A 12780-nucleotide genomic window follows, 5' to 3' on the forward strand; every position below is an offset into this window, starting at 1 on the left:
GATCCTTTGAAGGAGGAAATGGCAGCCCACTCCACTGTACTTGCCTGGAAAATTCCACAGAGGAGCCTGGCTGGCTACAGTCCATGGCGGGTCACAAAGAGTTGGACATGATTGAGCATACATGCATTTCCTGAATGGAGGATAAGCTCATGTCTTAGGAGTCAGAAAGCCCCGGCTTCCAATCCCAGCCTTGCCACACCCTGTTGTACGACCTTAGTTAGGTAAGTGATTTAGTTTTTTTTTTTAAGTGATTTAGTTTAAGCATGAATTTTTCATCTGTGCAATGGAGATAATATAGTATCCATCTCTGAGTGTTAGTATGAGGAATAAAGGAAACAATGGAGCTGATATATCTAGAAGGGTACCAGGAACACAGCAGAAGTTTAATAGTTTATTATTACTGGAATTTTTTTTTTGTCTTCTCTGCCTAGAACACATAGCATAACCCTCCGCTCTTTCTCTAAGGCTCAGTCAGTATGACATTCCTCTGGAAGGAATGTCTCTTTTGTGCTTTCATTGTAACCTGTGAACACTTCATCCTTGGAAGCACTACTTTTATTTTTATGGTCAGCTCCAGTATCTGTCTCTTGGCCAGACTGAGAGCTCCCTGAAGTCAGGGCGCTATTATTTAACCCCTCCCCTCCTAGCTTGCATGGCTTTTGGTCATGTTAGGGGTTTAAGTATTCGCTGGGTAAATGAACAGAAAGACAATATTGCATAGTTTAAGGGAGAAATGATTGTTACAGATAATCAGGGCTTATCTGAGGTCCGAGGAAAAGGAGAAAGGGACTAATACTTGTGGACTATGTTCAAAGAAAGAAGGACAATTTGAAAAAAGAAGTGAAGGTTTCTGTGTGAAGTGAAGAAAGATAAAAAGAAGTGAAGGCTTTGATATATTACCTATAATTTTTTTAAAGAACTCTGTTTAAACAGGGTGATGATCCTGTGTATTTGAGTTTGTTTAATTGCTACCCTCAGAATAGTTATTTAGCATTTGAAGTTTTCCAGCGTTCTTGGATTATTTAAGGGTAGTTCTGTTATATGCCAGGGCTTCCCAGGTGGGCTCTAGTGGTAAAGAATCTGCCTGCCAGTGTAGGACGTAAGAGACACAGATTCAATCCCTGGGTGGGGAAGATCCCCTGGAGGAGGGCATGGCTACCCACTCCAGTATTCTTGCCTGGAGAATCCCATGGACAGAGGAGACTGGCATGCTACAGTCCATAGGGTTGCAGCGTCGAACACAAGTGAATTGACTTAGCACATACACACTACTATACTCCAGAGGTTGACATTAACACTTTGGTTATATTTATTTCCAGTGAACATCAGAAGGTGTATTAATTAGCATACTGGGTGTCAGATTTTATTTGTTTGTTGGTGGAGTGAGTTGTGCTTGTTGGATTGGTAGGCAAGTTGTTCAGAATCCTTGCCTTCACAGGAGGAGAGCTCAAGCAGCTCAAGTCCTTTGGAACGGCCTCCGGGTCTTAGAATTCCACTAGATCCTGTGTCTATCGCTTACAGAGAAGTCTGTCATCTGACCAGTTAACTGAATCTTGCCGCAAGCATCTTGTCACATCTGCTTTCTCAAGTGAAAGGGCAGAGAGCCGGGACTTTGAGAGCTTACAAACCAGGCGGTCTGATGCTTGTTCCTGCTGGCTGATGAGCATCTCTGGGTGTCAGAATTCGGCTTGAGACTCGCGTTTTCTATGACAGGCTGAGAGGCAGAGGGAGAGGACACTCCTGGCCCTCACTTACCCTCACCGCTGAAGCCGGTGGAGTGATAAACCTGATACTGTGATGGTGAGCAGCCATTGGCTCAGGTCATCGTGGACAAGTAGGTTAGGAAGCCGTGGAAGCAATGAAAATGGAAAAGCAAAAAAAAAAGGAAGCATGCGCGGGACCCAGAGAAGAGCAGAATCAGCAGGGCCTGGCGGCTGTGGCGCAGTGGGCGCCGCTACATCTGGGTGCTTCTCTTCCCCCCAATTCATATTGTGATCCTAACTCCCAAAGGTGGCGGCCTTGGAGCTGGGGCCTTTGGGAGCTGATTGCGTAGTGGAGCCCCCAAGGACAGGATTAGTGCCCTTATGTAGGGTGAGTCTTTTCCGAAATACTGGTCTATTTATTTGGCTGCGACGGGACTGTTGCAGTCGTGGCATCTTTGATCTTTGTCGAGCTGCGCAGGATGTTTAGTTGCAGCATTCCAACTCTTAGCTGTGCCACATGAGCTCCAGTTCCCTGACCGGGGATCGAACCTGGGTCCCCTGCATTGGGAGTGTGGAGTCTTAGCCACTGGACCATCAGGGAAGTCCCAGTGCTCTTATACAAGAGACCCCGGAGAGCTTTTTCTCCCTTTCTACCATGTGGGTGAAGTCTGTGACCTACAAGAGGGCTGTCACCCTGACCTCAGCTCTCCAGCCTCCAGAGCCGTGTGAAATACATTTCTGTTTTTACAGAAAGTCACCTGGTTTGTGATATTGTTATATTAGCAGCACCAGCAGATGAAGACAGGCACTGATGCTGACTCTGCCCACAGAAGAGGCATGGCTTCACCGTCCTAGAAGCAGCTGCTGCTGAGTTGCATCAGCCATGTCCGACTCTGTGAGACCTCCTAGACGGCAGCCCACCAGGCTCCACTGTCCCTGGGATTCTCCAGGCAAGAACACTGGAGTGGGTTGCCTTTTCCTTCTCCGATGCATGAAAGTGAAAAGTGAAAGTGAAGTCGCTCACTTGTGTCTAACTCTTAGCGACCCCATGGACCACAGCCCACCAGGCTCCAGGGTCCATGGGATTTTCCAGGCAAGAGTACTGGAGTGGGGTGCCAGTGCCTTCTCCGTCCTAGAAGCAGACTCTCCTCTAAATCTGAGGGCAAGTCTGTGTAGAGGTCCAAGGTGTCCCCAAGGCTCACTCTCCAGGACATACATTTCCTGGGAGCTTGCCTTCTATTTGCAGCCTTCTGTTTCACCTAGAAACCCACTCCCAACATCCAATTTAGAAACAAACATATCTTCCGCTCTATAACATGGCTTTGGTAAAAGGGTTTTCTGTGCATCAGGGCAAAGTAAAGGGAAACCACAGCCATAGAACGTATTTTTGTTGGACACATCACCGTTGATACTTGGGGACTCCTCAACTGTGAAACAACAGGCCCTTTGTGATCATTGGAGCTCCCTGGTTAAGCAGAATTTCCTCTCTCAGCATCTTCCTGCTGTTTTAAGAAGTCAACAAATAAAGATGAATATCACATTCTTTATTGTTGATATCCACAACACCATCAAACAAAAGAGAACACAAACCACCTTATTTTGGCTTTTTATTTGCCATCACTTTAATTGAGACCATCAGCTCTCCCAGGGAGCCTTGTAAAAATACAGATTCCTGGGCCCAGCCTCCCCCCCCCTCCCCGATTCTGGTTTTGCAGACATAAAAGAGAGATTGTCTTTCCCACCAGAGAGTCAGCTGTGTTTATGTTTAAGGAACCTTTGCTCCTTTGTCCTAGGACCGGCTACAGGCTTGAGTGAAGATAGAACTTTCCGTGTACTCTTTGCCAATGTCCATGTGGTCTTGTTTGGTTGCAGCCACTCACTGGATCAGTAATAAATTGCCTTCAGGCCCAGGCCAGCTCTGTTCTCCATGAGGGCTCCCCCAGCTTTTCCATTTGGCTTCAGCCTTCTGTTTCTAAACTGGCCTTGGCAGATTCAGAAGGTGCCTTGGAGACATTTCTGTGCCCAATGAGCAACTTGACCTGGCGCAGGGCTCTGGCCAAGAGGGCTGGTGGGGAGAGCACGGTCTAGGCTTCCGAACGCAGCGCATGACGGGGCGACTGGCTGGGGGAGGAGACTTCGGAGAAGACATTCCTAAGGTTTTCTGAGAGAGGCAGGCAGAATCTGGTTTTGAGGCATAAAAACAGCCTGGGAGGAAGAGGTGGAGAGGTTGCCGACTCTTCCTGTTTCTGTATTTTAACTCTGCCTGTTCAAAGCTCAGCTTCGGTGAAATGTGGACGTTCGTGGGTGGGTCTGTATACATCTTCTTAGGCCCTTGTACCTCAGTGTGAATGGACGTTTTAATACTAGGTCCCTTCCTGGAATCAGGAGAGAAAAGAGAATGATGGTTGGTCATGAAAGCAGGAAGGGCGAGGCGGGCGGACGGCCCCGGAAGACGAGCTCTGGCTCGTTGGCAGCCCTGCCTGACACGGGGAGGGCGCGGGGCGCAGGGGCAGACGCACGCACGGCAGGCGAAGGGCACAGGGACCCGGGCTGAGCGTTCTTTGGAAACATTTCACACGAAAGCCTTGAACTTGAGTGGATACAGGAGGATCTTCAACACCTTGAAGTCTTTATCTTTCTCGTGTCCCCCAGTAATGTTTTCTTTAAAGGTTTTTTTTTTAATGAGGACCATTTTTAAAGTCTTTATTGAATTTGTGTCAATATTGTTTCTATTCTGTGTCTTGGCTCCTTGGCCGCGAGGCATGTGGGATCTTAGTTCCCCGAGCAGGGATGGAACCATATCCCGTGCACAGGAAGGCAGAATCTTAACCACTGGACTTTCAGAGAAGTCCCGGTCAGCGCTGTTTTTGTTGGTTTTTATTCCCGTTATAATTGTGATGATGCATTGAATACAGTCCCCTGCGCTACACAGGAGGGCCTTTTATAAAAATAGTAGTTTGCATGTGCTAATATGAAACTCCCGATTCATCTGTCCCCCTGATTCAGCAATTAAAGGAAAAAAACATGGAGAAGGCTTAGCAATAAACTATATGCTTATGAATAGAATTAAATAGGAAATCCAAATGTGTTGTTATTATGGTAAAACAGACCTAACATTTTGCATTTGAACCATTTTTAAGTACACAGTTCAGGGCGTTAATAGGTTCACATTGTTGTGTAACCATCACCACCATCCTTCTCCAGAACTTTTTCATCTTCCCGAGCTGAAACTTTGTGTCCATGAAACACTACCTGCCATGGCCCCTCCCTCCAGCCCTTGGTGACCCTGCTCTACTTTCTGTGTCTATGAATGATGCCAGGATTTTATAATATGGATCCTCTAAGATACAGCTCACATGCTTATACCCTAAGAGCGTCTCTCTCTCCTTGGATAAAACGAGTCACCTGCTCTGGTGGGTTTTCCTATGTTTTGGCCATTTGTGTCTCCAAGACTCCTTCACTACAGGGTCACCGTCCTCCTGCGCTTCCCCGGTGTCTCCGAGGTAAAGAATCCGCCTGCAATGCCAGAGCCGCAGGAGACTCAGGTTTGATTCCCTAAGTTGGGAAGATGCCCCGGAGGAGGGCATGGCAACGCACTCCAGTATCCTTGCCTGGAGAATCTCATGGGGAGAGGAGCCTGGCGGGCTACAGTCTATGGGGTCGCAAAAGAGTCAAACATGACTTAGCGACTCAACAATAACAGTGCTGGCAGGTGAGTGGTGGGTCTGCTAATCTGATCAGTCTTGGGACATCGCTGGGCGGCTCTGGGCATTCAGCCACACACCACGTGCTCCGGACCCACTTGCTCTAAAAACCACAACAGATAGCAACCAGCCCGCCGTCTCTCAGGGAGGCAGGTTCAAGGTCGCTAATAAGTAACGTGGTTGTGATTTTTGTTTCGCTTCGTGAACTTCACAGGCAGCTTACTGCAGTTGCGCAAGCAAACCCTGAAACCACAAGCTGGGTCCCTTCCCTCTGTTGTCTTCCACCAGGAGGACCGCTCTGACTGAGGGCCCTCATTTGGGGCTAATACTGAATCAAAGCAGACTTTAAAGCCAGAGGGGAGAGCGAAGCACTACTTTTTTTTTCAACTCAGAAACCTTTGAGATCCAATTGTGTCTGACTCAATCAGCCATTCTCAGCTTCCCTTCTGAATTCTTCTATAGCTTGTCAACGGGTATCTAAATCCTAGCTACTGTGTAATTGATCGGCTTCCTGGTTTAATTACCTAGCCAAGCATATTCTCAACCAATCAATTTTGCTCCTGAAATGCCAGCTGCCCTGCTCTGGGGAAGGAGGGGGTCAATTAATCCTTGTTTGCTTTTTAATTCGTGTTCCGAATATAGTACATTCACACATGGGTTAATTTTTAAATCCACTCTCCTTTTACTTCACTGCTTTGTTTAATTCGCCTGGAAACCTCGGTGACACTAAAACCCTATCAACCTCTTCTTATTGCTTATCCAGCCTCATTAAATAGCTCAGCAAATACCTGACCTGGTCATTTCCCAGACTTCTCCTGGTAGCAACTGTCCAAAGTCCCCTTAATTTTTCTGTTCCCAGCTGAAGTCCTTCGTAGGGGTTTTCAGGCATTGCTGACACGTCTCCATCTTAAGGGCTTCCCTGGTGGCTCAGTGGTCAAGAATCTGCCTGCAACACAGGAGACCTGGGTTTGATCTCTGGGTCGGGAAGATCCCCTGGAGAAGGAAATGGCAACCCACTCCAGTATTCTTGCCTGGAGAATCCCGTGGATGGAGGAGCCTGGCGTGCTGCAGTCCACTAGGTCACAAAGAGTCGGACATGACTTAGCTACTAAATAACGACAACAAAAACTCCATCTTAACCTGGCATAGAAGGGATGGGGGCTCTTTCCTTAGGTCATCTGAAGGCCTGTTCCTAGGTCCTCTTTCTCAGCAAATCCAGCAGATCTGTGAGCCCAGACCCCACTGAATTTTCAGGGATTTAAGAGGCGAGAATATGTAGAAGGTGTCAGGAGCCAGGGACGCAAAAATGAGTCAGTGTCAGGTCGCTGCATCTCCTTTGGCCATGGCCTTGCCAGGCATGTAAACAGAATCTCGTCCTTCTGGTTTAAATGCTGATTCTTACTTAAGCTGCAGCTTGGAGAGCTCAGATAATGCCAGGAGTGGCAGCGTGACGGGCAGCACAGAAGCATGTCCCAGGTTCGTCTGCCCTCCCATCCCGAGCCTCTGACCCAGCTGGGAGTCCCAGGAGTACCTGGGCTGCGTTTAGACACTTTGAGTTCCAGCCCCGGGCTTCATCCCTCGGCCAGGGGGTCAGATCTGTGGAGGGTCCAGACTGGTTTGATTCTGGTGTGCGGCCAGCGTTGTTGGAATATACCAGCTTTACTACGTAATTTAGTAATGTACTTTAGTAATGTGCAGTCGGCTTGGGTGTAATAACCTTGAAGCCGAAGATCAGTCAGAAAAGCGTTAAGCAGGTCTACTGGGAACCTTTTACAGCATCTGAGCGGCCTGCCTGGATTTGGCTAATGCGCATTTCCTCTCGCCTGACAGAGCGCACAGTGCCTCCAAACCCAGGGGAGGCTCCCCCAGGGACGGTGGCCTCCACGCTTTCCCAGGATAGTCATGCCATGGGGCTTGGCAGCTCGCAGCTTCTAAGCAGTTCTCAAAAGCAAGCTAGGAAGCAGGCGTCCGACCTTTGGGAGTTTTGATCTTGTAATTTTCAGCTGGAATGTTTAATATGATAGCTAAAAATAAACAGGCGAATGGGTACTTTTTCATAAGCCTGCTCATAAGTATCGGAAAAATTCCGAGGAATGAAACATTCCAGTCGTTTCTGGTATCACAGAGAGAGGCTGAGCAGAGACGCAGAACAAGGCGCCTAGGCTCCCTTCCTGGTCAGGCCCAGCTGCTCCCCAGGTGCCCCAAACTGTGACTAAGGCGGATCTGACCCATACAGATTGTTCCAGGCGGGGCTGATAGCAGCATTGGAGACCGGGCTGAGGTTGTGTTAGAGGTCGTATTATGCATGAAAACACAGCAAAGCTAATGCCACGCAGCTAGGCTGCAGGGGAGCCGACAGCTCCCAGGAGAAAGGCTTTTTGTTTTCAGGCTTATGGGGCCCCTGTGGGGTTATTTCCAGGGTGTCTGTGACTTTACTCTCATCTCCTTCCAGTTCTGCCCCCAAAGCCACAAGGCGAGAACAAGAGTGGAGGGCTATAAACCCAAGATGACCGGTTTAGAGTAAAAAATAAAATGCTGACCCTTGTAGGAAGGGGCGAGCATCCTTCCTCCATCCCATGTGGAAACATTTTGGTGACTTCCACAGTAAAAGCTATTTGAGAGTATATTATACCCATACATTTTTGTGATACAGGTTCTGTGCCTTTAAAATCCAGGACGCTCGTTTAGCAGTTGTTTTGACTTTTGCAAAATCTGAGTTGTGCAAACCTGCCCGGGCGGGGCAATTGCATAAGCTGGGATGTTATGGTGTTCAGCCTCTGGGTGGTTGACTGGGATTGAATGCATCCATGTGTTGGTGTCCGAACCCAGAACTGGAAGGGTAGGAAAAAATCCTACATAAACACATGCACACATATGTGTGTGTTTGCTTGCTTAGCTATTTAACATCTTCTGTCTTAGCTTGAATTTCCTGAAAGAGGAGCCTAAAAGGGGCTTGCTTGCCTGCTAGCCATTACTTGGGAGCATCCCTGATACCACGGAGCAAATGTGACAGAGCAAGGGGACAGAGCGGGGAACACCAGAACAAAGATGCGTGACCCAGCCAGCCATGCTTCAAGCACCTGGTGCTCCTTCCTGCTGGAACCTTCTGAGAAGCCTCCCGTGACCCTCTTAGAACTGGCTGCCCAAGCGGCCGGGGGGTTGCGGACTTCTCCCAGAGTCCAGCCACCACTGCCCACAGGGCTGCACTCTCCCCAGCCCGCTCTGGGTGCCTGGTGGGCGTCGAGCAGCCCCATCGGGGAGCCCCAGGGCTGGAAGCAGGAGCTGAGGGGAGGAGGCTGAGGATGAGGCTTCCCTGAGCCGTGTCCATGGGACGCTGGGCCGCGCAGAGTGGACTGGTCCCCATCGCGATGACTGGAGCGCGCGGGGAGGCCAGGCAGAGTGTCCCGGGAGAGCTGGGTGAGAGGCTGCGCGCTCAGGGCACTGGGGCGGCGTGGGAGCCCCAGTGCAGCGCTGCCCTTCCGCATTCTCAGCCTCAGAAGTGAGGCTGCCCTCATCCTCTGGGCATACGGGCGGCGTCTCGCCCATGAGGGTCTCGTGACTTCCTCAGGGACCCAGGGGAGGCCAGAGTGTCCTTCTTGCACTGCTGAACATTGGGCCTTGCCTTTCTATCCAGCAGGAGCTCTTTTCTATGGGGTCAGGGTTTTAATACAACAATGGGCATGTGAAGATTCCCTTTGGTGGGAACCTTCTCCTTCTCATCTCCTCCCCAAAGACTGAAGAAGTCGGAGAAGCTGGTCCCTAGAAGTTAGAGAGAGCGGTGTGGCATCCAGCGATGTAACTGGGGGCAATTAGGAGCACTTTCCTAACTGAGAAGCCTCGTTGAGCAGCTTTGTCGCATTTCGTGCTACTTGGGGCTCACCATGATGTGTGGGCGCGGCGGTGTTCATTTGCAGCAGGAGAGAAATGGCTGAATCTTCCAAGCACATTTTTGCCTAATGTTGCCGCTGCTACAGAAAGCAAGTGACATAGGAAAGAAAGAACTGAAATCAGTAAAATGCAAGAAAATCAAGAGATGGGGCCGAAAGTGGAGAGCAGCTTCCTTAAGGGCGAATTCTGGAGCCATATGCTTTTTGTTCTCCCCCCACTGGCTGGCCACTACCCTGCAGATGTCAACAGACACGGTGAGCTGCTGTGCATTTCCGGGGATTCCAAATGAGAATCCTTATTTGTCGAAATGTAATGGCTTTCTCATGACACAGACTGACAGAGAATAACTGCAAAATACAGGTCTCACAGAGGACTTGTATTCAGAACATATAAAGCATTGAAAAAACTCCCTTATAAGAAGATAAACAACTTGATTAAAAAATGGGCAGAACATCTAAATAGAAACTTCACCCTGGAAGAAGTGCAGGTGGCAAATAAACACACACAGAGATGTTCAGTACCGTTAATTATTGAGGAAACGTCAATTAAAACTACATTGAGCTAACACTACACACCCCCTAGAAAAGCTACAACTAGAAAGGTTGACAATGTGTTGGTGTGGAGCTAGCGGAACTCACACATACCATCGGTGGGAATGGAAAATGGTAGCCGCTTTGGGAAAGTTTGAAAGTTTTCTTTTAAAGTTAAACATATACTTACTATATGACCCAGTAATCCCACTTTTTATTGTTATTTGTAACAACTCAAAATGGGAAACAGTCCAAATGTCCATCAGCTGGTGAATGGTTAACTGCTTTGTGGCAAATACATACACTGGACCATCACTCAGCAGTGACAAGGCAGGAACAATTCATGCACAGAATAACGTGGGTGCATCTCGTGAGTGTTAGGCCAAGTGAAAGAAGCCAGACACAAAGGTCTAAATGTTGTGTGATCCTGTTGTTGTTATTGTTTAGTTGCTCTGTGTCCAACTCTTTGCGACCCCATGGACTGTAGACCACCGGGCTCCTCTGCCCCTGGGATTCTCCAGGCAAGAACACTGGAGTGGGTTGCCATTTCCTCCTCCAGGGAATCTTCCCGACCCAGGGATCCAACCCATATCTCTCATATTGCAGGCAGATCCTTTACAACTGAGCCACCAGGGAAACCCTTGTGTGATCCTATTTATATGAAATTCTAGAAAAGACAAACCCGATGGTAAGAGAGCAGGTCGGTGATTGCCAGGGGCTTCAGGAGGGGAGGGGGTTTGACTGTCAGGGACACGAGGGGACTTTGGGGGTAGAAATGTTCCATGTCCTGCTTGTGGTAACGGTAGACAACTGTGATCAGCTGTGAACACTCAACAGACAGCACAATTAAATGATGAATTTTATTGTGTATAAATTATGCTTTAATAAAGCTGATTAAAATGTAGCTTTCTGAACAAAGATACTTGACAACTTTTGGATAGAACATCAAAGGAGAAACACTTGTCATCCTCTGGGGACCCTCAGCCTGGCAGAGGTGGACACTATCTGCTCCCAAGCACAAGAATCTGAGCCAAGCTGAGGCTTGGCGCTTGGAAATTTCCACACCTTGGAAGTAAGTACCGAGCAGGGTCAAGGAGAAAAGGGCATCAGAGGCAGGGTCTCCCTGGTGAATTCTTGGTCATAACGATATATTCCAAAGACCATATAAAGGGTATATCCTCAAAAGGGTATAAACCTGAACTCACTTAGAGATTTTCTTTTTCTTATAATAGGAAAACTAGGCAGCTCACTGACTATAAATGGTAAGGTATAAGATAAAGAAAAAGTTTTTCAAAGTAAGGGCATGTTGAAATGAAGGTGCAAAGAGAGGCAAATTGATTTTTCCACAAGGAGGGTCACTCGCCCACCAGGCAGAATTCCTTTGTATGTGAGAGCTGCTTCAGTTACCCAGACATTTCACAGCTGTCGAATATTTCCCATCGGTTCAGCTTTCAGATTTTGGAGGAAGGGTATGCTATAGACAATATCTAGTTTTCTGTTGAAACACACATTTTTCCTTCCCAGGGTTTCTGGAAAGGCTTCCTGGAGCCACAGGGAGAGGCAGCTGCCTTTTGGTTGTGGATTTTTGTAGCTGCCTTTCTGTCTCTCCTCAGCCTCCATCTCGGCTGCAGTCAGGCGCCTTTTCCCCTGCAGAACTCATTGCTAAAGAACACTTCAATGGAATGCAGATTTATTTTCCTGAACACCTTGGATAACTGTGCTGCCCTGAGGATCAAGTGGCCTCTGGGTCCCAGTCATATGATCATCTTCACGCTGCCACTTCTGAATGGCACAGCCTTCGTGAGAATGAAGAGGGAAGAGCCCACTCAATGCACAGTGCATGCTCAAGGTCAAGTTCTTACCTTTTTTATTTTTTTAAAAGTTTTTTAAAGGTTTTAAAAATAATATATATTTCTTAAAAGTTCACATGTGCTTGATAGGAAAGCGAAAAACACAAGAAGCAAAAAACATACATAATCACGAGCAGTTTCCTGTCTGAGACGTCCTTCCAGGCCTCGGCTGTGTGTGTGAGACCAGCCCGGTGTGTGGTGCGCGGTGTATTCAGGGCCACTGCATGCACATCTGGAGGGCGAGCCGAATCCTTGTTTGAACCGTCTGGCCTTTCTAGATGTATAAAAGTGTGCAACCTATTTTGAAAATAGAGAGTTAAGGGAAACACCTTTTAAGTATTTTTTTCTGTTAATTCATAGGAATAGATGTGTTTGGGGAGTGGAGTTGTCTCATATTTTTGATGTGGGCCGTTTTTAAAGTCTGTGATGAATCTGCTTCTGTTTTATGTTTTGGTTTTTTGGCCACACACAAGTCGTGTGGGATCCTAGCTCCTCAACCAAGGATCAGACCAGCAACCTGTGCATTGGAAGGTGAAATATTAACCACTGGACTGCTAGGGAAATCCCAAATTCTAACACCTTAAACTCATTCTCTCCCTCTCTGGCCCAGTCTTTGGGCTCCAAAGACCGGAAGAGGGTAGGAAATCACACTAATAGGCATAGTTTCATGGCTTTGGAACATAAACCTCACTCGCAAAACTTCTGTATCTGTTTGGATCAATTTCTATAACAAATCTTTCTCCCCACACTAATTGTATATCTGTACTAAGAACGTTGAAATAAACTTCCCACACTACTTTAAGAATTATGCGGAAACTCCAATAACCAAATATCTGAATAGAAGATGAATGGTTTTCAAGTTAAATTTGTGTTGTTGTCAGTGTGATTACATGCAGGAAAACTAATCAGATGTACTTGGGATTAAATCTTTGCTCCACCAGTTCCTGTGTGACCTTTAGCAATTTACCTAACCTCCTGGAGACTTGGTTTTCTCTGTACAATGGGAATGACATCAGCTTTACAAGGCTTTTATGGGGATCAAATGCAAATGCCTATAAAGCACTATGACTAGTCCCTGGAATATAGGGAGGAGGTACTGAAATAA

Source organism: Odocoileus virginianus, chromosome 22 (assembly GCF_023699985.2).
Source record: "Odocoileus virginianus isolate 20LAN1187 ecotype Illinois chromosome 22, Ovbor_1.2, whole genome shotgun sequence".
In the NCBI taxonomy this organism is placed as follows: domain Eukaryota; kingdom Metazoa; phylum Chordata; class Mammalia; order Artiodactyla; family Cervidae; genus Odocoileus; species Odocoileus virginianus.